The sequence below is a fragment of the Heterodontus francisci genome, chromosome 29, assembly GCF_036365525.1.
Source record: "Heterodontus francisci isolate sHetFra1 chromosome 29, sHetFra1.hap1, whole genome shotgun sequence".
Lineage (NCBI taxonomy): Eukaryota > Metazoa > Chordata > Chondrichthyes > Heterodontiformes > Heterodontidae > Heterodontus > Heterodontus francisci.
Window position 1 is genome coordinate 38746326 of NC_090399.1, and position 26697 is coordinate 38773022.

The window sequence follows — 26697 nt, forward strand, 5'->3', positions numbered from 1 at the left end:
CAGTAAGGGCAGGATTTTAGCATCAAAAACAAGGAGTTTGAGGGCAGATTAGAGGCTAAAATTTTAAAATCTCAACTACATCTTCAACTGACCTCTGACCCACCCACTTCACCGCTTAACGGATTTGTAAAGGGGATGGATAGACAACCGCTCTCAGGAGGCAGGTTGGTAATTTAAATATTTAATGAGGCTGGAAGTCTCTGATTTAATCTGTTTTACAAGTTTAACTCTCCCCGGCCGGGTTTCCCTGTTATATCCCACACCACATACAAAGACACCCGGCATTGTTGATTTGAACAGTTCCCCCTCTGGGAAACAAGGGAGGAGATTGCTGGGGCCCTGGCAGAGATTTCTTTTATCATCGTTAGCCACGGGCGAGTTACTGGAAGACTGGAGGATTGATAATGTTGTGCCTTTATTTAAGAAGGGCAGCAGCGGTAAGCCAGGGAATTACAGGACGGTGAGCCTTACATCAGTGGTGGGAAAGTTATTGGAGGGGATTCTGAGAGAAGGTTTGAACACATGGGATCCAGGGTGAGATAGCCAACTGGATACAAAATTGGCTTGGTGATCGGAGGCAGAGGGTGGTAGTGGAGGGTTGTTTTTCAGACAGGAGGCCAGTGACCAGTGGTGTGCCGCAGGGATCGGTGCTGGGCCCTCTGTTGTTTGTCATATATATTAATGACTAAAATGTGAATGTAGGGGGCATGATTAGTAAGTTTGCAGATGACACCAAAATTGGTGGTGTAATGGACAGTGAAGAAGGTTGTCTAAGGTTACAACAGGATATAGATCAACTGGGAAAGTGGGCAAGGGATTCGCAATTGGAATTTAACGCAGACAACTGTGAAGTGATGCATTTTGGGTAGTTAAACCGGGGCAGGACATAGACAGTGAATGGCAGGGCCCTGGGGAGTGTTGTTAAGCAAAGAGACCTTGGGGTGCAAGTACATAATTCCCTGAAAATGGCAATACTGGTAGACAGGGTGGTGAAGAAGGCATATGGCGTGTTTGCCTTCATCGGCCGAGGCATTGAGTACAAGAGTTGGGACGTCATATTACAGTTGTACATAACGTTGGTTCGGCCGCATTTGGAGTACTGTGTGCAGTTCTGGTTGCCGCACTAAAGGAAGGATGTGATTAAGCTGGAGAGGGTGCAGAAAATATTCACAAAGCTGTTGCCTGGTTTGGAGGGCTTGAGTTATGAAGAGAGATTGGATAGGCTGAGTCTGTTTTCCCTGGAGAGAAGGAGGCTGAGAGGGGACATGATAGAGTAATATAAAATTATGAGTGGCATAGATAGGGTAGATAGCCAGAGTCTGTTTCCCATGGTAGAGGTGACCAAAACTAGAGGGCATAGATTTAAGGTGAGAGGGAGGAGGTTTAAAGGGGATCATAGGGGTAAATTTTTCACACAAAGAATAGTGGGTATCTGGAATGAACTGCCAGAAGAGGTGGTGGAGGCAGGAACAGTAGCAACATTTAAGAGGCATCTGAACAGGTACTTGAATGAGCAAGGCATAGAGGGATATGGAAATAATGCAGGCAGGTGGGATTAGTATAGATAGGCATTATGGTCGGCATGGACACGGTGGGCCGAAGGGCCTGTTTCTGTGCTGTACAACTCTATGACTTTATAGTAGTTATTGGTGGACACCCAATCCCCTGAAATGGAGGTGGAGAAGTCAAGGAAGGGAAGTGTCAGAGACAGACCATGTGAAGACAAGGGAGAAGAGGAAACGAGAAGCAAAGTTGATGTAATTTTTCAGTTCAAGACAAAAGAAGGAAATGATACCAGCACAGTCATCAAAGTATCAGAAAAATATGTGAAGGAGGGGAGCTGAGTAGGATTGGAACAAAGAATGGTCCACGTGTCCTACACAAAGGCGGCATAGCTAGGACCCATACAGCTCCCATAGGGACAACATTGGCTGACATCTGAGGTTCACACCCCTATACTTTACAACAGGGTCCCTGTACAGAGATCAGGATCAGAAAGGAATCTGTGAGGGTTTCCATTCTAAGACCAGAGCCGGTGAGGAAGAGAAGAGTTCCAACAGGAATGGTGAGTAAATGAAATAAAATGAATCAATTGCAAATGGGGCCCTCGCAATGTCCCAGCAGGCGATGGTGGAGGAAAACTGGCTGGGAAACGACCTCATGGTGTCTGCTAGACAAGATCCCATCCACTGTGAGTTTGAGAGCTCAGGTTTACTGGACTTTGGAGTAGAGAGGGGCAGACTGACATGGACAGAATGTAAATGGAATTCTGCAACACAGCTCCGAGCTCAGAAGGAAGGAAGTCTCGTGTGTTTTGGGACAGTCGGGGCCAGAATGACCCAGTGGATGAGGATTCTGAGCCTGAAGAAGGGAGTGAGATCCCTGAGGGGAGGAACTAAACTGTCAAGTAATAGTGAAAAAAATAATATAAAAACTTATTGAATTCTTTGAATAATAGCAAAAGAAGTAGATAATATGAAGTTATATACATTGATTTTTAAAGGTCTTCAATAAGGGACCACACAGTAGACTCATGACTAAACTCAGAGCAAGTGGAGTTCGGGGACAAGCAGCAGAATTGACAGCGAGCTGGCTACAGAAACAGAAAACAGGGAGTAGGGGTAGACAAAGAAAATCTGTTCCCATTAGCTGATCATACATAAGGGACACAGATTTAAGGTTTTGTGCAGGGGGAATATGAGGAAGAACATTTTTACATAGCGAGTGACCTGGAACTCTCTGCCTATGAGCTTGGTGGAAATGGAGATAATGAATGATTTCAAAAGAATATTTTTTGGGCATTTGACGGAAATAAGTTTACAGGGCGACGGGGCTAGAGCCTGTGATGGGACTGACTGGATTGCTCTATTGAGAGCCAGCATGTACTCGATGGGTTGAATGGCCTCCTTCTGTGCTGTCATGCCTCTCTGACTCTTCTTCACTCTCCTCAGGGTCTTGACATCCTTTATAAAGTGTGGTGCCCTCAATTGAATTGAATTGAATGCAATATTCAGGCTGAGGACTAACCAGCGTTTTATAAAGATTTAGCAGAACTTTCACATAACAACAACAACTTACTTTAGTACTCTACACCTCTATTCATAAAGCTGAGGATCTTTTAACAGCCTTTTCAACTTGTCCTCTCACCTTCAGAGATTTGTGTACAAACACCCACTCTCCCTGTTCCTGCTCCCCTTTTAAAATTGTACCATTTCGTTCATATTGTCTCTCCTTATTCTTCCGACCAAAATGTATCACTTCACACTTCTCTGTGTTAAATTTCATCTGCTGCGTGTCTGCCTATTTCATCAGTTTGTCTCTGTCCTCCTGACGTTGTGACTATCTGCCTCATTGTTTACCACATTTCAGAGTTTTGTATCAGTTGTAAACTTTAAAACTATTCCCTGTAAACCCAAGCCCAGATGATTAATAAATATCAAGAACAGCATTGATCCTAATACCACCCCCCTGGGGAACACCACTGTATACTTCTCTCCAGTCTGAAATACAACCACTCACCACTATTCTCTACTTTCTGTTCCTTAGACAAGTTTGTATCCATGCTGCCACTGTTTCTTTAATCCCATGGGCTTTAAATTTGCAAACAAATCTATCATGTGGAACTTGTCAAACATGTTTTCAAAGTCCATCTACACACCATCAACCCCACTAGGCTCATCAACCCTCTCCCTCACTGCATCAGAGAGCTCAATCAAGTTAGTCAAACACAATTTGTCTTTAACAGATCCATGCTGGCTTTCATTTCATATTTTATCAAATGGCAATAAATTTGTCCCAGACAATTGTCTCTAAAAGTTTCCCCATCACTGACGTTAAACTGACTGACCTGTATTTGACAGGTTTCTCCATCTCCCCTTTTTTAACAGGGTGTAACAGTTGCAATCTTCCAGTCCTCTGGACCACCCCCATATCCATGGAGGATTGGAAGATTGTGGCCAGAGCCTCCACAATTTCCATGCTTACTTCCCTCAGTGACCGAGGATGCATCCCATCCGGACTGGATTGAGTTCCAAAGGGAATTGGATAAATGAAAAGGGAATATTTGCAGCGCGCTAGGGAAAGAGTAAGAGAGTGGGAATAATTGGATAGCTCTTTAAAAGGTACGATGGGCCGAATGGCCTCCTTCTATGACTCTCCCTGTTTTCATTAATTGCCTTGAAGAGATATCCCAACACATCACACTGTGGGAATGTTGTCGGTCCATGCATGTATGGGACACAATCATTCAGGGTCACATCAGTATCAAGTCATACAGGGGCCACATTCATTCGGTGCAAATTCAATACATAACATTGACTAGGTATCAGAGCATCACATTTCAGATTGAGATGTACTTACATCTGAGGAGAGGATTTAAACATCCTCCACAGTGATTATCACCCTGTTATTACAGTCCTGCAGACTGGTAACTGGGAACACAGACACTTCACCACTTTGTAACTACAGGAGATCCAGCTTGTTGGCACCAATGTCAGCAGCTTCATTCCCCAATCCAAGAGACTCCATGACCAGTGAGCTCCGCTGGATATAGGCGATGTCATTGAGCGGCAGAATTAAATCCTCATTTAACATCACAATATCATTTTAGTTTGTCAGATCCAATTGTATCTCAGGGAGGGCACTTGCAGAATGTGTTGCTTCTGTGCTGGAGAGATTGGGCCACTTCAACAGGTTCCAGTCAAAGGTAGTGACAGGGTTAATGGGGAAGTTGCTACATCTGTCAATCATCATTGGAGCTGAGTTCTGAGATCCACTTTACCAGGCAACCCAACTTTACAGCATTGGGGAATGAATTAAACTCAATTAGATGGAAAAGGATCCAGGAAAACACATTCAGGTGGAAGGAATGTACCTGATTCATTCCTCTGCTGTGAGTGCACTGTTTGTTCAAAGGAGGGAAGAGCTGTCGGGTTAACATTAGTAACTGTCTCGTCTCAGGATTGATTCTTTCATGTCTTGCAGTGCAGAGAATGGGAGTTATGGAGAAGCCCTCATCTGTCCCCTTTGCCTCAGGTTATTTGTTGATCCTGTCCTAGTGGTCTGTGAGTGTAATTTCTGCTGCTCCTGTATTGTGTCCTCCAAGAAGGTGCAGGGAGGCTCTGTCTGTTGTTCCCAGTGTGGTGAGGATGTTGCAGAGTTGACCCCTGCAGCTCAACCGTGTATTGAGGAATGTGGTGGACAAGATTCACAGGCTGACTGGTCTGCAGGAGGTGACTGAGGAGGAGAGGCGTCTGTGCCAGGAACACCAAGAGAAACTGACCCTGATCTGTGAGACAGACGGGATGTTCATCTGCCTGGTGTGTAGGGAATTGAAACTTCACAAGCAGCACAAATGCAGAGAGAGAATTGAATTCATCACAACATGCAAGGTATGGGATCCCTTCTCAAAGGTGAGAATGGTGACGGGGGAATGGTGGAAATGTACAATTCAGTCAGTGCATGAAGGTGGACTGGGGTCTCCTGTATACTTTATCATGGGGTAATTCTGTCTTCTCTTCTACTTAGTAACTTTACAGAACTAGTCTGGTATCCAGGTATCACAGCTCATTACACTTCCTTCCTGTCTCCCCTGCAGAATAAAGGAGTTGCTTTCTTAAACTCACTCAACCAGAAGGTGGTCTCTTTGAAAATTGTGCTGCAGAAACAAGGACTCGAGATTGTACAAACTGAAGTAAGTTGGTCTGATCTACCTGTGTCCAGAGAGGTTTACAATCTGCAGTCACTTTGTGTGTGTTGTGGCTGTTACACAGGCTAATGTCTACATGACAACAGTGACTACACTTGGTGTTTTGGGAAGTTCCAAGGTTGTAAAAGGTGTAATATCAATGCAAGTTTTCCTTCAATGAGGCAGCTATTTTGCATATGCTAGAGAAATACATGACTGAGTAGTTAATCTGTTTCTGATACTGTTTTGAAGGAGGGATGTCAGTTGGGGCATTGGGAGGACTCCCCGCTCTTTTCAATAGTACCAAGGGATCTTTAACATCTGCCTGGGAGAGCAGAAAGGGCCTCAGGTTAACATTTTATCCAAAGCTTGGTAGCTCTGACAGTGCAGCTCTCCCTCGGTACTGAACTGAAGGTTTCAGCCTAGACCATGTGCTCAAGTCTCTTGAGTGGGTCACGAAACCATGAACGTTTGTCAGAGAGGCTGCCAACTGGGCCAAGGCTGCAAGCTGTGAGTTTCACAATTGTTTAGTTTGAAGAATGTTGAGGATATTGTAGGACTTGTTTTATTTTCTTCTTGACTGGAAACAAGTGATCTATCAATTCTTTTTAATTCTAAAGTACCTGTGTATATTTGATCCTCTTTCCTTAAGGAAATGGGGTGTAATCTGATCTTCCATGTTACACAGCAGTTTGCTGATCTGCACCAGTTCCTCAATGACCAAGAACTACAGTTGATGGAAAAGCTGGAAGCTCAGGTGGAAAGTAACTTGACAGGAATGGAAAGAAACCTGACAAAAATTCATATGATACTCTTCTCCACTGAGCTGGACATCATTAACATTGAGGTCAAACTGGATCAAAGTGACTTGACCTCTCTGAAGATCCACACTGTGCTCTTCTCCTCTCCCTCCCCACCTCCCCTTGATTCTGGTTGAAGGTATCTGTTCCCTCCCAATGATGCGTTGCCATGGCAATGGTGGATATCTGTAACTTGGCTTCCAGGTTGCTCAGCAACAAAGGGGAACCTAAGCCAGGGTTTCTGCTGCTGACATCCATTGGTTTCAATCGGTTTATACTGTCTCACTTCATTCTTCCTCCTAAAATGCAATTTTTTACATTTCTCTGTTCCATTTCATCAGCCATGTTTCTGCCCATTTTACCAGACAATGTCCTGTTACTGTCCCCCTCACTGTTTACTACATTTGAATTTCATGTCCTTTGTAAACTTTGAAACAATGCCCTGTCAACCCAACTCCAAGTCATTAATATATCAAAAAGATAAGGTTCCGAATACTGACTCCTGGGGGACACCACTGTATAACCTCCCTCCAGAATGAAAAACAACCGTTCACCATTACTCTCTGCTTTCTGTCTCTTTGTTAATTTTATATCCATGCACCCAATATCCCTATTAATCCCATGGGGTTTAATTTTGTTACCAGTATATTAGCTGTTTATTACATTCTAAACTTATACCTTGCTCATTAAAACAAAAAAATATTGATACGTAAGAGCTGCAGAGTAAATCCATCTGAACCCTCTGAGCTGATGGGTGGGGGAGGGGGAGACATTTTCCCCATCCCAGCTCCAGAATCTCCAGTTCTTCTCCTTCACTTTGCTCAATGATCACACTGATCTGTCTGTGCAATGGTTCCTGGATTCTTCACTCCACCCTCTATCTGGAAATCCATCCCATGTGTCCTCATTGAGTGAAGAACTTCCTGACCATCCTAAATTTAACTTCCCCCTGTTTAACATGTGTCCCTTTATCCACCTGTCGTCATTTACCTGGAATTCATCTTCATTCATCTCTTAATGTCACCCATTATATCACATAACTTCTCAGCTCTCACCTGCTCGCTCCTTCGAAGCCAGAACAGTGACTCGTAGTTTCCCTTCCTCTGGCTCAACTTTGCTGAATTCTAATTTATTTATTTATTTTTGGAAGTATTAAATGGGTTTAAAAGGGGGTATCAGGCAGTACATTTCAAATCCTGAGCACTCGTTGTGTAAAATGTTTTCCTCATGTCACCTCTGGTTCTTCAGCCAATCACCTTAAATCTGTGCCCTCTGTTTATTGATCCTTCAGCCACTGGAAACGGCTTCTCTTGATTTACCTTTTCATGATTTTAAACACCTCGATCAAATCTCCTTTTAGGTTTCTCTGCTCTAAGGAGAACAACCCCAGCTTCTCCAGTCTATCTGTGAAACTGTAATAACCTAATTCCTGGAAGCGTTCCAGTAAATCTCTTCTGTACATTCACCAAATCCTTCACAAAGCGTGGGGCCCAGAATTGGACACAATTCTCCAGCTGGGGCCAGACTAGTATTTTATAAAGGTTTAGCATCACTTCAGGGGAGACTGGTGTGATAGAATCTTTAACATCCTGATTTTAATTTTAATGAGCTGCCGTTCACCATTCACTGCTTGGGCCAGTGGTATAATGGAAAACGTGTTGAACTACAGATCAGAAAATTGCAGGTTCGATTCCTACCTGTAAACTTTGGATCCTGACTTCACATAGTTTAGAAATTGATCTACCTGATTGTGCTGCCTGACCACTTGCAGGGCAAGTGCCTTATTAGCGCCGTAGGCAGCATTTCAGTCTCAAAATGTGAAGATCCTGAATAAAAATTCTCAGTAAAGTATCCAGTATTGTAAAGCTTTCTTTCCCCTCTCTCACCTCAGCTCTCCATCTTTGCTCCATATGAAAAGAATGAATCCTTGTTTACTATAACACACCAAAGGATTTGATGCCTCTCGACCTCTTTGTCCCTCAGCATGTGGAAACACTTTGGAAGGAAGTACATCCGCTACCGTTCACTGACACCTGACACCACTGCTGTGTCTGATCAATTACCCCAAGGTAAAAGCACAGGAGAGAATGTGGATATTGATCCCGCTATCTGTCACAGGCAAATCGAGTGCTCTACCATTTGAGCTAACTCCCTGGTCTCTGCTGACACCTCACCCTAATTTGTTTCACAGGAGCCCCTCAGTATCCACCTCCATGTTGCTCTGTGACCAGCAGTGAAATCCTGCTTCGGGTTGACCCGCTGCCTGAACACATTAACTGCTTTGCTCGGTCTGAGTGGCAGCAGGTGAGCACCGGACGGACGGAAAGACACAATAACAATGAAAGAAACCGCGAAGAGCCCGAGCGTGTGGAAGGGAAGCGAAGTGACTGGAAACTAGCAGCTGCCCCGGATGTGAGGGAGCAGTCGAGAGCCCTGTCTGACTGACAGAGACTTCTTTTGCTTTCAAGTGAGTGCTGAGTGTTTGGATGTGTTGCTGCTCAAAGGAGCTCCCTGCTGGCCAGCAGATGTAACTGCAGAAGTGAACCAGCTGTGTGCAGGCTGTTTATCGACAGGAAAGGAGGGCTCCTGCACCTTGGTGTCAACATGTTAAACCATAATCTACTTGTCCAGTTAAGAGCACTACCTTCAGCTAATCACTGCTTATACACACTTACTCCAAAACAACACACACTCCTTCGAGCTGGAATTGATTCAGCGACTGAAGGATAGCTCTAGTTTGCTTTCCAGTGCAGTTCACCAGTTTTCAAACTCAACCATTGAAGGGAAACAGTGAAAACAATTCTCTTTCCTGATTGTTCACCACATGACTTTCAGAGTGTTGTGTATTCAGAGAGTAAAAGTACATGAGGTTTTTACTGGGAGCAGCCATGTTGGAACACCTCCCAACAGAGAGGGCAGCAGAGAGGCAGTATAGCTATTATAATACAATCAGCCAGTTTAATACAGTAAACCCCGAGCGTGTCTACCCTGAGGCACAGTGTGGCTTTCGTGCAGAGAGATCGACCATTGACATGCTGTTCTCCCTTCGTCAGATACAGGAGAAATGCCGTGAACAACAGATGCCCCTCTACATTGCTTTCATCGATCTCACCAAAGCCTTTGACCTCGTCAGCAGACGTGGTCTCTTCAGACTACTAGAAAAGATTGGATGCCCACCAAAGCTACTAAGTATCATCACCTCATTCCATGACAATATGAAAGGCACAATTCAACATGGTGGCTCCTCATCAGAGCCCTTTCCTATCCTGAGTGGCGTGAAACAGGGCTGTGTTCTCGCACCCACACTTTTTGGGATTTTCTTCTCCCTGCTGCTTTCACATGCGTTCAAATCCTCTGAAGAAGGAATTTTCCTCCACACAAGATCAGGGGGCAGGTTGTTCAACCTTGCCCGTCTAAGAGCGAAGTCCAAAGTACGGAAAGTCCTCATCAGAGAACTCCTCTTTGCTGACGATGCTGCTTTAACATCTCACACTGAAGAGTGCCTGCAGAGTTTCATCGACAGGTTTGCGTCTGCCTGCAATGAATTTGGCCTAACCATCAGTCTCAAGAAAACGAACATCATGGGGCAGGACGTCAGAAATGCTCCATCCATCAATATTGGCGACCACGCTCTGGAAGTGGTTCAAGCGTTCACCTACCTAGGCTCAACTATCACCAGTAACCTGTCTCGAGATGCAGAAATCAACAAGCGCATGGGTAAGGCTTCCACTGCTATGTCCAGACTGGCCAAGAGAGTGTGGGAAAATGGCGCACTGACACGGAACACAAAAGTCCGAGTGTATCAGGCCTGTGTCCTCAGTACCTTGCTCTACGGCAGCGAGGCCTGGACAACGTATGCCAGCCAAGAGCGACGTCTCAATTCATTCCATCTTCGCTGCCTTCGGAGAATACTTGGCATCAGGTTGCAGGACTATATCTCCAACACAGAAGTCCTTGAAGCGGCCAACACCCCCAGCTTATACACACTACTGAGTCAGCGGCGCTTGAGATGGCTTGGCCATGTGAGCCGCATGGAAGATGGCAGGATCCCCAAAGACACATTGTACAGCGAGCTCGCCACTGGTATCAGACCCACCGGCCGTCCATGTCTCCGCTATAATGTCCGCAAACGCGACATGAAATTGTGTGACATTGATCACAAGTCGTGGGAGTCAGTTGCCAGCATTCGCCAGAGCTGGCGGGCAGCCATAAAGACAGGGCTAAATTGTGGCGAGTCGGAGAGACTTAGTAGTTGGCAGGAAAAAAGACCGAGGCGCAAGGGGAGAGCCAACTGTGCAACAGCCCCGACAAACAAATTTCTCTGCAGCACCTGTGGAAGAGCCTGTCACTCCGGAATTAGCCTTTGTAGCCACTCCAGGCGCTGCTTCACAAACCACTGACCACCTCCAGGCGCGTATCCATTGTCTCTCGAGATAAGGAGGCCCAAAAGAAAAAGAAAGAAAGAATGTGTGTAATAATTGAATTGAGCCTGCTTCATATGTGCCACTCAGCAGTGATTAAGGGTTGGTGCCGGAGTGACCCTCAAGATGAACAATATAAATACAATCCGACCAGAGAACAAGAAAGGGTGAGAGAAATCGAGGAACGACTGAGTCGACAGTGGAACTGCCACTGGAAGGTGACAAGTCCTGGTTACATGGAGGAACTGTTGGATGGGAATCGAACTATTGGTGCACATGTGGAGGAAAGGAATGGGGTTTGGTGGCGGAGGTTTCAAACCAATTCAGCATGTTTGCCCCTCCTTTTGGGGATGTCGGGGTGCCCTATAAGGGGAAAATATCCTGACAATCTGATGGAAAGAATGGCCTGGTACTGGATTGGGATAGGAGCCACTGCTAGTGTGGCTGGCCTGAATCGTATAGATGTCGAGTCTGTGTGGGAACATGATGACATCATGTGGAGGGAACTGAAGAGTCTTTTAATTAAATTAAATGACCAAAGTGGGGAACGAATCCATGAACAAGGTAAAACCCTGTTATCCACCCGAGAGATAGTAGCGGCCATGCAGTCCCTCTCGTGAAGGTCGATGAGATTATTGGGGAAATCAATGAAGAGTACACACAGCAGAACATCACCAAAGCAGTCAACTGTAGTATGAATGGAACCTTTGTGCTTACCTTTACTACAGAAAGGATTGTATGACTTCGAATCAAATCATATTCCTGCCTTTGTCAAGAATCACCACTTGGCCACCTGGCTTGGAACCAATAAGATGGAAGAAGAAAATAAACACATCAGACAGCACGGCTTGGCCTTCTTCACCCCTCGAGCTCACTTCAGGTCAGTAACAGCCTGGTTCCAGTGATATTGGCAGTCCTGATCATCGTGAACTCTCCAGCACCTCCTGTGCTGTATAAGGTAGAATCAATAGGAATTGTTCAACATTCCCATGACGATATTATCTTTCACGAATTTCAGGGCATTCCTCGATGGTTGATTATCAAAATGAACACGTGGTTAGTCTCAGACTTGGAGTGTTGCCGTCAAGTTTGAACCGAGAGGGTGTGTAGGTGTACCAGCATACTACACCCATGTGTGGGTTCACATTGGACGAGCATTCTCCAAACTGCACAGTCAAGTTAAGCCGATGGAGGTGGGAACTGCCTATGTGGACAGGGGCAGGTACTGTGTTACAGCCAGAGCCTCACACCAATACCATGGGAAACCCTCTGCCCCCTTAACAGCCCCATGTCTGTCTCTCCTCAGTTGAAATGGTCAAAGTCAGAGGAAAACTGTTATTACCAGTTCACCTGCACAACGTTACAGAAATGCAGTTGGAGCTGCCCCTTCAGGAGGAAGCCCGAAGGTCAATGTCCACTTTGGTCACCCGATTCCCCCACTTTCACTTAGTTTGAAGTCAATCGTTCAATGTGTAACTACCTTACAAGAACATTTGGTTCATATGCAGCAGGATAAAAAAGATATCGAGAAAGGATTCAAAACTTTAGTAGGCCACAAATGGTATATAATGTGGGCCAATCCATCTGGGCTCGCATGCTTTAGAACCATAGAACAATAGAAAAATTATGGCACAGCAGGGGCCATTGTGTCTGCGCGGCCGAAACATCTAGCTGTCCATTCTAGTCGTCCTCGTCCGTAGCCTTGCAGATTACAGCACGTCAGGTGCATGTCCAAGTACCTTTTTAAAAAGCTGAGTGTTTCTGCCTCCACCACCATTCCTGGCAGTGAATTCCTCTGAGTGAAAATATATTTCCTCATGTCCCCTCTAATCCTTCCACCAATCACCTTAAATCTGTGGCCCCCTGGTAATTGACCTCTCTACCAGGAGAAACAGGTCCTTCCTGTCTACTCTATCTAGGCCCCTTATAATTTTGTGCACCTTAATTAAGTCATCCCTCAACCTCCTCTGTTCTAAGGAAAACAATCCTTTCCGATCCAATCTTTCCTCATATCTGCAATTTTCAAGCCCTGGCAACATTCCTGTAAATCTCCTCTGTACACTCTTCAGAACAATTATGTCCTTCCTGTAATGTGGTGACCAGAACTGTACGCAATACTCCAGCTGTGGCCGAACCAATGTTCTTTTACAATTCCATCATTACATCCCTGCTTTACCTCAGACAGTAAAGGAAAGCATTCCATATGCCTTCTTCATCACTCTAGCTCCCTGTCCTGCCACCTTCAGGGACCTGTGGACATGCACTCCAAGGTCTCTCACTTCTTCTACCCCTCTCAAAATCCTCCTGTTTATTGTGTGCTCCCTCGCTTTGTTTGCCCTCCCCAAATGTATTACTTTACACTTCTCCGAATTGAATTCCATTTGCCACTTTTCCGCCCATTCAACCAAACCATTGCTATCTTTCTGGAGTCTACAGCTAGCCTCTTCACTATCAACTACACGGCCAATTTTTCTGTCAACAACAAATTTCCCAATCATACCTTCCACATTTAAGTCCCAATCATTAATATATATCACAAACAGCAAGAGACCCCACACAGTGGAATGCCACTGGAAACCGTTTTCCATTCGCAAACACTTCCGTCGACTACTACCCTTTGTTTCCTGTCACTGAGCCAATTCTGGATCCAATCTGCCACATTCTCCTGTATCCCAATTTTTTTCTGACCAGACTGCCATGTGGGACCTTGTCAAATGCCTTACTAAATTCCATGTAGACAATATCCTCTGCACAACTCCCATCAATACTCCTTGTTACTTCCTCAAAAAACTCAATCAAGTTAGTAAGACACGTATCATGTATTTTTAGTTGATCCTGTTGTGTTGACCAGCACTGTCATTATTGTTTGAATACATATAATCAGTGTGCATCTGTGGTTGGAGGATCAGCTGCAGGTCCAGCAAGACCTGATAACTAATGGGGGCCTTTTGGAGGGTCCCCATGAGTATAGAAAGTACACACACAATTAGTTGAGTCTGTAAAATTATGAAGAGACAAGTTGATACTGTGTAATTCATAGGTTTGTAGACTCAAGGTGATCAGGCTGAGAGCTGTATGCAAAATATATGAACCAGAGTTTAAAAACCATGGTTTTGCCTGAGTCCCAAAGTTAATCTGAATATCAGAATTTGGATTTAGGTTAACAGAGATTAGTCAGAACAATGTAAGTCGCGACTGTAGCAGACATGTTGGCTACATCCCATGTCAAAGTGAAAGTATCGGATATTAGCTCGAACAATGGAAGCACCCAAGCAGTTTCACTTAACGATTCGGGATTGTCGAGGTCATCCTGGTGCCTTTGTAAAATTAACAGCTCAACAGTTAAGCTGTCAAGACAGTCATTACTCAAGTCTGAAGATTGGGTGAGTAGCAGCTCACTTCAATACACATTCTGAGCATCATGTGATAGAATTCACAAAGAAAGGGTTTAGAAATATCAGGACACAGCCCTTTCTTGGAGGGAGAACACACAGGACAGCTGGAGGGACAACATCAGGGAACACACTGGACAGCTGGAGGAACAACATCAGGGAACACACTGGACAGCTGGAGGGACAACATCAGGGAACACACAGGACAGCTGGAGGGACAACATCAGGGAACACACAGGACAGCTGGAGGGACAACATCAGGGAACACACTGGACAGCTGGAGGGACAACATCAGGGAACACACAGGACAGCTGGAGGGACAACATCAGGGAACACACAGGACAGCTGGAGGGAAAACATCGGAAGAACACACAGGACAGCTGGAGTGACATCGGGAGAACACACAGGACAGCTGGAGGGAAAACATTGGAAGAACACACAGGACAGCTGGAGTGACATCGGGAGAACACACAGGACAGCTGGAGGGAAAACATTGGAAGAACACACAGGACAGCTGGAGTGATATCGGGAGAACACACAGGACAGCTGGATGGACATCGGAAGAACACACAGGACAGCTGGAGGTACAACATCAGGAGAACACACAGGACAGTTGGAGGGACAACATCGGGAGAACACACAGGACAGCTGAAGGGAAAACATCGGAAGAACACACAGGACAGCTGGAGGGACATCGGAAGAACACACAGGATAGCTGGAGGGACAACATCGGGAGAACACACAGGACAGCTGGAGGGACAACATCGGGAGAACACACAGTACAGTTGGAGGGACAACATCGGGAGAACACACAGGACAGTTGGAGGGACATCGGGGGAACACACTGGACAGCTGGAGGTACAGCATCAGGAGAACACACAGGATAGCTGGAGGGACAACATCGGGAGAACACACAGAACAGCTGGAGGTACAACATCGGGAGAACTCACAGGACAGTTGGAGGGACAACATCAGGAGAACTCACAGGACAGTTGGAGGGACAACATCGGGAGAACACACAGTACAGCTGGAGGGACAACATCGGGAGAATACACAGGACAGTTGGAGGTACAACATCAGGAGAACACACAGGACAGCTGGAGGGACAACATCGGGAGAACACACAGAACAGCTGGAGGGACAGCATCAGGAGAACACACAGGACAGCTGGAGGGACAACATCAGGAGAACACACAGGACAGCTGGAGGGACAACATCAGGAGAACACACAGGACAGCTGGAGGGACAACATCAGGAGAACACACAGGACAGCTGGAAGGACAACATCGACATTTTTTCTCACCTTGGGTTTGGAAGAAACAGGCTGTACGAAGTTATTGTATTACTGTAATAGTTATCCTCCCTCTCCCTCTCTGTGAGGGATTGCTGAGTGGGGACCAGGCCTCTCTGTTAGTGCACTGTGACCTGAGGGAATGTGAGGAGCAGCTTCGAGTGTCCCACAGCCTGGGCTTCAGTGAGCGTTGCTGTGTAATCCTGGTCACTGGGGTTTTGTGTAATCACTTACCCCCCCCGACCCCCTCCTTATGAAATCCCGCTCCTATCCTGGTCTATCCACGGAGGCTGCATCAGTCCCATGTGGGAAGAATCCTGAGCAGTGATCGCAGTGTTAGTATGTTTATTGATTGTTTTGTATTGAGATGAAGTTATTTTCTTGCAATCCCACAAGGTGTGATGTAGTTTTTGTATGAATAGTGGTTTGTGTTGGTGAATATATCTGTCACTGTGGAACTCCCAGTGATGGCAGCAAAGAGACCATTTTCTTTGTCTGATTTTCCTGTGCACAGATTTCTCTGGAACTGCAATTTGCTGCATCAAAGAATCGGAGTTTCCAGCTCGGGAAAGTCTCCCAAGATCCAGCAAAGGCCTCGTCACTTTACACTGGACTACAATAAAAACTCCTGCATCAAGTGTCCTGGCCTCAGGACCCGGCTCCTGACTGTGTCAGGGAGGGGGATCGGCAGGGAGGGAAAGGGAGGGGGATCGGAGGGGAGGGGGAGGGGGTGGTGATGGGGTTAGTGGGGGGAGGGGAGGGTGAAGGGATTTTGCTGATGGGTTTCCTACATTACAACAGTGACTACATTTGTGAAGTATTTATTTGGTTGTGAAGCACTTTCACATCCACCTCCGTTACTTTACCCTGAGTTTATTTTACACAGAGGGTTCAAAGCTTTTACTGCAATAAAATAGAAGAGATAATGTGACCAAATTCTGGAAAAACATCGGCAATTTCGACTTTCTTAAGGAAACTGAGCAGCTGACAGGAGTCCACGTCCAGTGTGAGACGTTTCCAGGGGTCTTTATCCTCAATCCCCACCCCCTCCCCCAGGATATCTCCAGCCTCCGACAGTTAAGGAGCAGCCATTTCCAGAGGGCCAATCTCAAAGCTCAGTGTTGAATTGTATGAGCTGGTCTTGAGTGACTATACAGGGAGAGACAGACACTGCACTCAGATTCCACCCACCAGATTGTACAGTTAATACCAGCTGTAATAGCCCAGTTAGAAGGCCAGGGAAGGATCTGCTCAGACTATTGATCAACACAATTCATACCTCAGGTACTGGCGAAGGAGTTGGATGAGGATTCCCCTCATTCAGAGAGACAGAAACAGAGTCAGTGAGCAAGATACAAAGACAGAGGGAGAGACAGAGGGAGACATAAGGAGACAAGGAGACACAGGGACAGAGGGGGACAGAGGGAGATAAGGATACAGAGGAAGATGCGGGGACAGAGGGAGGCGCAGGGATGGAGGGAGACACAGGGACGGAGGGAGACACAGGGACGGAGGGAGACACGGGGATGGAGGGAGACACAAGGACGGAGGGAGGCAGAGCAATGAGCTTTTGAGTGTATCATTCACACAATGATCAATGAGCATGTGGTGTCCGTCTGTTCACTGGTGACCTTCCGCAACCGATGAGCATCATAGGGGCTGGAGTGCATTGTCGATGTAGATAATAGGGTCTTAATTTTAGTTTTGTTTTATTTCCCTGTTTTAATAAAGTTATTTATTTAAAATACACATAAAGGAGGCTCGGGGAATAAAGGACACCTCGCCAAATTTAAAAAAGAGGTCACACACAGATTCAAGCTCGCTGTACTATGTCTGATCAAACACTCCCAGCTCAAATAACAACAAAAAAACAAAAAGAAATCTCCCTGTACACTTCTCTGGCAACAACAGTGAGGAGGGATGGACGGAGTGAGATGGAAGGGCAAGAGAGAGAGGGAAGGAGGCAGATTGAATGGGAGGGAGACAGAGAATGAGTGGGACAGGGGTTGGGAAATGGGAGATGGTGAGGGAGGGTGGTGAGTGAGGGTGAGAGATGGAGCCGACAGAGTGACAGGAGGTAGAGGGTGAGAAAGAGGGGGAGAGGGACTCGGTGAGAGAGGACGTGGGGGGTGAGGAAGTCAAGAGAGAGAGGGGAGCGAGATGGGAAAGGGGAGAGGGATGGAGAGAAGGGGAGTGAAAGTCTGGAGAGTGGGAGAGAGACAAAGAGAGAGAAAGAGGGTGACTGAAAAAGCAAGTGACAGAGTGTAAGATAGGCGAGGAGGAGAGAAAGAGAGTTGGAGAGAGGTTGGGAAGGTAGAGGGAGGTGAGAAACGAGAGATTGAGAGTGAGACTGAAAGAGAAAGTGAGAGAAAAAGGCAGAAAAAGACAGGGAGATGAAGAGAGAAACAAAAAGTGAGACAGAGGGATAAAGAGATGGAGAGGAGCAACCACTGCCCACAGATTTCCAGGTTGGAGATGGTGTCAAAGTATTTGGAGAGGTTGAGTGGGTCAACACTGGGCTTGAGGATGTTACAGTGATAGGGAGGGGTGTAGGGTTGGAGGAGGTTACAGAGATAGGGAGGAGGGAGCTGAAAGCAAGGATGAGAATTTTAAAATCGAGGTGTTGCTGGACCAGGCGCCAATGTAAGGCAGCGAGCACAGGGGGTGATGGGTGAATGGGGTTTGGTGCGAGTTAAGACATGGGCAGCAGAGTTTTGGATGACCTCAAGTTTAAGGAGGGTAGAATGTGGGAGACCAGCCAGGAATGTATGAGAATAGTCGAGTCCAGAGGTAACAAAGGAATGGATGAGGGTTTCAGCAGCAGATGAGTTGAGGCAGGGGTGGAGTCGGGAGATATTACAGGAGAAATAGGCGGTCTTAGTGATGGAGTGAATATGAGCTCGGAAGTTCATCTCAGGTTGTGAACAGTCTGGTTGAGCCTCAAACAGTTGCCAGGGAAATGGATGGAGTCAATGGTTCAAGAACAGAGTTTGTAGCAGCGCCGAAGAGAATGGCTTCTGCCTTCCCGATACTTAAATGGAGGAAATTTCTGCCCTCCCAGTGCTGGACGTCAGATAAGCAGTTTAATAATTTATCAACAGTGGAGGAGTCAAGAGGTGGTGGTGAGGTAGAGCTGGATGTTGTCAGTGTACATGATATGGCTGAGGGGCAGCATGTAGATGAGAAATAGGAGGTGACCAAGGATAGATCCTTGGGGAACACCAGAGGTAACGGTGTGGGAGCAGGAAGAGAAGCCATTGCAAGTGATTCAGGGGAAGCCACTGCAAGCGGGCGGGGGAGTTTATGATTAGCTGGATCAGCATAGAACCAGGTGAGAGGAGTCCCACATGGCTGGGTGTAAGCAAATCTTTGTTTCTGAGCAAATGTGAGGAGCTGAGAATTGAACCAGTGGAAGTGGAGGAGGGACTGTGGCTGCTGTTTCCCCTCCCATCCTGCAGGAGGTGTTAGTCTCTTCCAGTTCCCATTCCCACCTGCTGGGGGTATTTTCACATCCCCAGCGATTCCTGCTGTCATTCAGTTGATGGAAGTCTGGGGATAAATATTCCATTCATGGACTGGAAACACTGGGACCTGCCTCTGGGCTGCTCTCAGTTGTTTTGTTTATTCATTAATTGAATAATTGATGTAACTGGATATTTCACCGCGCTCTTGACCTGCTCTCTGAACTTGGACTGAGTCACCATATAAATAAATGTGTTTGTGCAGCAACTTAAATACGACAGCATATATCCGAATTGTTGAAATATATAAAAAGAATCATAATCAAAGAGATATCTGATGTTAAAGAAATACAAAACATGCACCAGCCACAGAAGTATGAAGTTGCCGGATATGGTGAAGAGTAAAATCACAGACTTCCTTCTGCTCTCCATCTCTGGGTCACTGTGATTCTCTCCCTTGCTCTGACCCCTCAGTCCCTTACGGACTTGACTGGTCACTAAAATGTGTCTGACTGTCAGAGCATTGAGCAACAGGATTAAAGCAAATGGGAGCAATGGGGTTAAAACCTTATCAAACCTGGCAAATCCCACCCATCCGGGCTCAGTATAATAGCTTGGTTTTTTATAACAGTGCCACGGTACATTGTCGATTATCACTCCAGGTTCATATCTAAAGTAAATGGGGACATTTTTTAAACAGAGCAGAATGCAGGTTGTTGCTAGAACCACAGCCGCAGTTTTCTTGGTGCAATATTTTGTTTTCAGCTTCTGGTAACAAATGGCCACAAATCGATCAAAGGTGAAAGTGATGGTGAACCAGACAGAACAGTCCATAGCTGAACGAATCAAAACACTGCTAACACTACACACAGGGGTGAGGACCAGGAAAGATCCCGGGAAATAATAAAAACTAATTATCCTCAGTGTGACCGTAGTGATAATGAGCAGTAGATCCGCCATTGCCATGGCCACCAGGTAGCGAGTGGTGCAGGTGGAGAGGCCGCACTTTCCCCGGGACAGGATCACAATCGCCAGTAAATTAACTGTAAGAGAGAGAAGGGAAAAGAGACTGGAAATTACTGATCAACATTCTCCGTGTCTGACCCAGACAGTAAGGGCAGGACTTTAGCTCCAAAAACAGGGGAGGTAGGGAGCGGGTCAGAGGTTAAAATTGAAAAATCTCAACCCCGACACCAACCGACTTCCGACCCACCCACTTCCGGGTTTAACGGAGTCGGGAAAGGGGATGGACAGATAACTGCACCCATGAGGCGGGTTGGTAATTTAAATATTTTAATGTGGCTGCAAGTCTCTGATTTATTCTGTTTTACAGGTTTAACTCTGTCTGGCCGGGTTTCCCCGTTATACCCCACACCACATACAAAGAAACACGGGATTGGCCATAGGAACAGTTCCTCCTCCGGGATCGAACGGCTTCCTCACGATCATACTCCCCCACTGGGACCACACCCCACCATCCCCACCATACAAACCCACCATTCCACGGGATCGGACTTGACCTTCAGGATCAGACCCCAACACACCCAGGATCAGAACCCCAGGAATGGACCCTCTGCCAGGATTGGACTCCAGCAGCTCCGGGATTGGACCCTGCCAGCCCTAAGATCATACTTCACCCTGGGTTCAGTCTCTCCTTTTGGATAGGACCCAACTACATGCTTGGACCCCCTTTCCCAGGATCAAACCAACCGACTGGGTTCGGAAGCCCAGAAAAATAATGTCCCCTCCCCATCGTGTCTTGGATCAGAAACTCCCCCGCCCGCTCCCCCCAACCAGACTGGGACCAATTACCAGAATAGGAGCTACCTCCCTGGGGTTGAGGATCTGACACTTGGCTCCTTCTCCCCTTCCACTCTTCTTCCCCAGACGTGGACAACACTGCAGGATAGGAGACCCCTCCCCAGAGTTTGGGATCTACAGATCAGTGATCGGAGATGTCACCACTGGACCCTCTGGAGATGGTGATTGGACACCCCCCGATATCAGGCACCTCCCCCAAAACACCGGGGTCAGTATTTGGACTGCCCTGGTCCTGAGGCCTGCTCCAGAGTCCACCCTGCCCGACTGGAAGCCAAGCCTGTCAATCAGGCTGACTTCAGGGCGGGGAACCTGTCAAGGATAAAAGAGCCAGTCTGTGGAGTTAAAACTCTGAAACTCCACTCCCCACCTATGTCACTCACCCCTGTTAATATTCAGGTCTAATCATTGGAGTAAAAACAAAATACTGAAACTGCTGTAAATCTGATAAAAATAGGAGAATGTTGAAAACACTCAGCAGGTCAGGCAGCATCTGTGGAGAGAGAAACAGAGTTAATGTTTCAGGCTGATAGGCTTTCATCAGAACTGGAAGATGTTAGAGATTAACATTTTTAAAGCAATCAGGTATTTGTAGAAAAGTGGGGTATAGGGGGAGGAAAGAACAAAAGGGAAGGTCTGTGATCGGGTGGAGGGCAGGAGTGATTCAATGATAAAAGGGATGATGGTGCAAGATGATAAAAACTGATATGTCTGTTCCTCATTTATAGGTGTCTCTCCTCACGGGGACACAGCTCACTGAGCTAAGGGCAGAGATTGGTACAGGTTACATGTGACGAGATTCCGACTCATAGATAAAATCTCAGCCATCAAACCATAATCAGGTACAGAAATGGGCGATTCAATAAACATAGCCTGTTTAATAGACAGAAAATAAAATTCAACACTCATGGCCCCCAGATTCTCTGGACTATGTTGGGGGAAGGGGATTAATCATCACTAAAATAACTAAAGTGTTTACAGTAACTGCACTCAGAGTAAGAAACATCATATACAGAGGATTAGAATGCTGTAACAGTGCTATCCTGCCGGGAGTGGAGCGGAGAGTAGCGGACCTGTTGGGAGAATGCTGAGAAAGGAGCTGATAAATTGAGCCCGAGGGTCGCGGTCCAGTCACTTACCTTCCGGGAGTGGAGAGGAGCGGATCTGTGGGGAGAACGCTGAGAGCAAGCCGATAAATTGAGCCCAAGGATTGCGGCCCAGTCACATACCTTCTGGGAGAGCAGCAGAGAGGAGCGGACCTGTGTTGAGAACACCGAGAACGGAGCCGATGAATTGAGCCCGAGGACCGCGGCCCAATCACTTACCTTCCGGGAGTGGAAAGCAGTCCAGGCGCGCAAGAGCCACTCCCAGAGCCACGTGCTAGTGAGTACAGGAATAGGAGGATTGATCAGATGAATGGGTGGCTGAGGAGATGGTGCAGGAGGGAGTGCTTTTGTTTCCTGGATCACTGGGTCTGTATCTGGAAAAGGTGGGACCTGTATAAGTTGGACAGGTTGCACCTAAACTGAAACGGGACCAACATCCTTGCTGGGAGGTTTGCTAGTGCTGTTGGCGAGGGGTTGGGGGGATTAAACTAATTTGGCAGGGGGATGGGATACAGAGTGGAGGTACAGTAGTGGATGATGCACAGTCAAATATAAAAGAAAAACTGAGTCAGTCTGGAAAGCAGAGCAAATATAGACCTGTTAAGGAACAAGATAACAATGCAAGGCTGGATTACATCTACTTTCATCCAAAGAGTCTTACTAGTAAGGCAGATGAATTGAGGGTTTTGATTAGCACATGGCATTATGATATTATTGCTATCACAGAGACATGTTTGAGGAAGGGGCAGGACTGGCAGCTCAATATTCCAGGGTATAGAATCTTCAGGCGTGACAGGGGCGGGGGTGGGGGGGTGGTAACAGAGGAGGTGGTATTGCACTGTTGATCAAGGAGTCAATTACTGCAGTTAGGAGGGATGATATATTAGAAGGTTCCTCAAATGGGTAGAAATTAAAAACAAAAAGGGGACAATCACTTGGCGGGGAGTGTACGACAGGCCTCCAAACAGTCAGGGAGAGATAGAGGAGTAGATATGTCAGCAAATCTCAGAGAGGTGTAAAAATAATAGGGTAATAGCAGTAGGGAATTTCATCTTACCTGATATCAACTGGGATAATCTTAGTGCAAAGGGCTCAAAGGGGTGGAATTCTTAAAATGCATGCAGGAGAGCTTTTTGAGCCAGTAAGGAGAAAGTCCGACAAGACAAGGGGCAGTACTGGACCTAATCCTAGGAAATGAAGCTGGACAGTGGTAGAAGTGTCAGTGGGGGAGCATTTTGGGGATAGTGACCATAACTCTGTAAGATTTAAGGTCGTTATGGAAAAGGACAAAGAGGAACCGGAAATAAAGGTACTGAAATGGGGGAAGGCCGATTTTAATATGATAAAACAGGATCTGGCCGAAGTGGGCTGGGAGTAGCTACTTGTAGGGAAGTCGACATCAGACCAGTGGGAGTCATTCAAAGAGGAAATAGTCAGAGTTCAGAGCCAACATGTACCCGTTAAGGTGAAGGGTAGGACCAACAAGTCCAGGGAACCCTGGATGTCAAGGGATATAAAGGATTGGATCAGGAAAAAGAAGGAGGCATATGGCTGATTCAGACAGCTGAAAACAGCGGAGGCACTAGAGGAGTATTGAAAGCGTAGGGAGGCACTTAAAAAAGTAATTAGGAGAGCGAAGAGGGGATATGAAAAAACACTGGCTGGCAAGATAAAGCAAAATCCTAAGGCATTTTGAAGTATATTGAGGGCAAGAAGATAACCAGGCAAAGAGTAGGGCCCATTAGGGACCAAAGTGGCAATATGTGTGCGGAGCCGGAGGATATAGGTCAGGTTTTAAATGATTACTTTCATCTGTGTTCACTATGGAGAAGGGTGATGTAGGTGTACAGATCAGGGAGGGGGATTGTGATATACTTGAACATATTAGCATTGAAAGGGAGGAAGTATTAGCTGTTTTAGCAGGCTTAAAAGTGGATAAATCCCAGGCTGTTATGTGAGGCAAGGGAGGAGATCGCAGGGGCTCTGACACAAATTTTCAAATCCTCTTTGGCCACAGGAGAGGTACCAGAGGATTGGAGGACAACAAATGTGGTACCATTATTCAAGAAGGGTAGCAGGGATAAACCAGGTAATTACAGGCCGGTGAGTCTAACATCATTGGTTGGGAAACTACTGGAAAAAATCCTGAGGGACAGGTTTAATCTCCATTTGGAGAGGCAGGGATTAATCAGGAATAGTCAGCATGGCTTTGTCGGAGGAGATCGTGTCTAACTAACTTGATTGAATTTTTCAAGGCGGTGACTCGATGTGTAGATGAAGGGTAAAGCAGTTGATGTAGTCTGCATGGACAATAGTAAGGCTTTTGATAAGGTCCCACATGGGAGATTAGTTAAGAAGGTAAGAGCCCATGGGATCCAGGGCAATTTGGCAAATTGGATCCAAAGTTGGCTTAGTGGCAGGAGGCAGAGGGTGATGGTCGAGGGTTGTTTTTGCGAGTGGATGTCTGTGACCAGTGGTGTACCACAGGGATTGGTGCTGGGACCCTTGCTGTTTGTAGTGTACATTAATGATTTAGACATGAATATAGGCGGTATGATCAGTCAGATCACAGATGACACAAACATTGTTGGTGTCGGAAATAGTGAGGCGGAAATTCTTAGAGTATAGGATGATATAGATGGGCTGGTAAGATGGGCGGAGCAGTGGCAAATGGAATTTAATCCTGAAACGTGTGAGGTGATGCATTTTGGGAGGACTAACAAGGCAAGGGAATATACAATGGATATTCCTAGGACCCTAGGAAGTACAGAAGATTAGAGGGACCTTCGTGTACTTGTCCATAGACCACTGAAGGCAGCAGCACAGGTTGATAAGGTGGTTCGGAAGGCATATGGGATACTTGCCTTTATTAGCCGAGGGATAGAATATAAAAGCAGGGGGGTTATGATGGAGCTGTATAAAATGCTAGTTAGACCACAGCTGGAGTACTGTGGACAGTTCTGGGCACCACACTATAGGAAGGATGTGATTACAGTGGAGAGGGTGCAGAGGAGATTCACCAAGATGTTGCCTGGGCTGGAGCATTTCAGCTATGAAGAGAGACTGAATAGGCTAGCTGTCCTTTTTAGAGCAGAGAAGGCTGAGGGGGAACAAGATTGAGATATACAAAATTATGAGGGGCATTGATAGGTTAGATAGGAAGAAGAGTTTTCCCTTAACGGAGGGGTCAATAACCACGGGGCATAGATTTAAGGTAAGGAGCAGGAGGTTCAGTGGGGATTTGAGGTAAAAAGTTTTCACCCAAAGGCTGGTTGGAATCTGGAACGCACTGCCTAAAGAGGTGGGAGGGGCAGGAACCCTCACAACATTTAAGAAGTATTTAGATGTGTACTTGAAACACCATAGCAGACAAGACTATGGGGCAGGTGCTGGAAAAGGGAATAGAGTAGTCAGGTGCTTGATGGCCGGCACAGACACGATGGGCCGAAGGGCCTGTTTCTGTGATATATAACTCTATAACTCTATGACTCCATGCTTTTTAACTCTCAGTAAGTAGTTAACATCTGTTTCTGTTGGAGCAGTTCAATAGGAGACAGAGCAATATCAATATATTTCACTTTATACACTTATTACCAAACATCAGCAAAAAACACTTCTTAGTCAATTACATTGTTAAAACACAGAGGCAACTTCATGGAATGGAGAGATCAGATACCTGAAACAATGATTTCAAATTAAAACCGGGTTGTTCAATTGTACTCAGTACAATTCCACAGTGTCAGATACTCCCAGTAATACATGGTCATTGGGATCAGGAGTTCCGTTCCGGTTAGTGACACACACTCAGTCCAATTCCACAGTGACAGATACTCCCAGTAATACATGGTCACTGGGATCAGGTGTTCCGTTCCGGTTAGTGACCCACACTCAGTACAATTCCACAGTGTCAGATACTCCCAGTAATACATGGTCATTGGGATCAGGTGTTCCATTCCGGTTAGTGACACACACTCAGTACAATTCCACAGTGACAGATACTCCCAGTAATACATGGTCACTGGGATCAGGAGTTCCATTCCGGTTAGTGACACACACTCAGTACAATTTCACAGTGACAGATACTCCCAGTAATACATGGTCATTCAGGATGTCTTCAACACCACAGGAGGCAACAGTACAACTTCAAACAATCTTTTTTACTTTTCAAGAGAAGGGATTCTTCAAAGAGAGGTATCAATTTTCTTCTGAACTCCTGGCAGGTCCATATCAAACTCCAAAAGCCTGTTTTAGTCCAAACCCAGTGGCTTCTAACAGTTCAAAATGAAACAATCCCCTGAAATGGAGGTAGAGAAGTCAGGGAAGGGAAGGGAAGTGTCAGAGATGGACCATGTGAAGACGAGGGAGGGATGGAAATTAGAAGCAAAGTTGATGTACTTTTCCAATTCAAAGCAAAAGAAGTAAATGGCACCAGCACAGTCATCAAGGTTTCAGAGAAATATGTGAAGGAGGGAGCTAAGTAGGATTGCTACAAAGAATGGTCCACGTATCCGACACAAAGGCAACATAGCTGGGACCCATACAGCTCCCATAGTGACAACATTTGAGTGTGGAATATCCCAGTGTCTACACCCAAGATCCACACACATATATTTACAACGGGTCCCTGAATGGGGATCAGGATCAGGAACCTGTGAAGATTTTCATTCCGAGACCAGAGCCGATGAGGAAGAGAGGAGTTCCTGTGGAAATGGTGAGTGAATG

The 26697-nt window shown here is 46.2% G+C and overlaps 1 pseudogene; it reads left to right on the forward strand.

The window, feature by feature from the left end:
- The first annotated feature begins 4972 nt into the window (after positions 1–4972).
- Positions 4973–26697, forward strand: part of LOC137346015 (nuclear factor 7, ovary-like) — a 133882-nt pseudogene continuing 112157 nt past the window's right edge.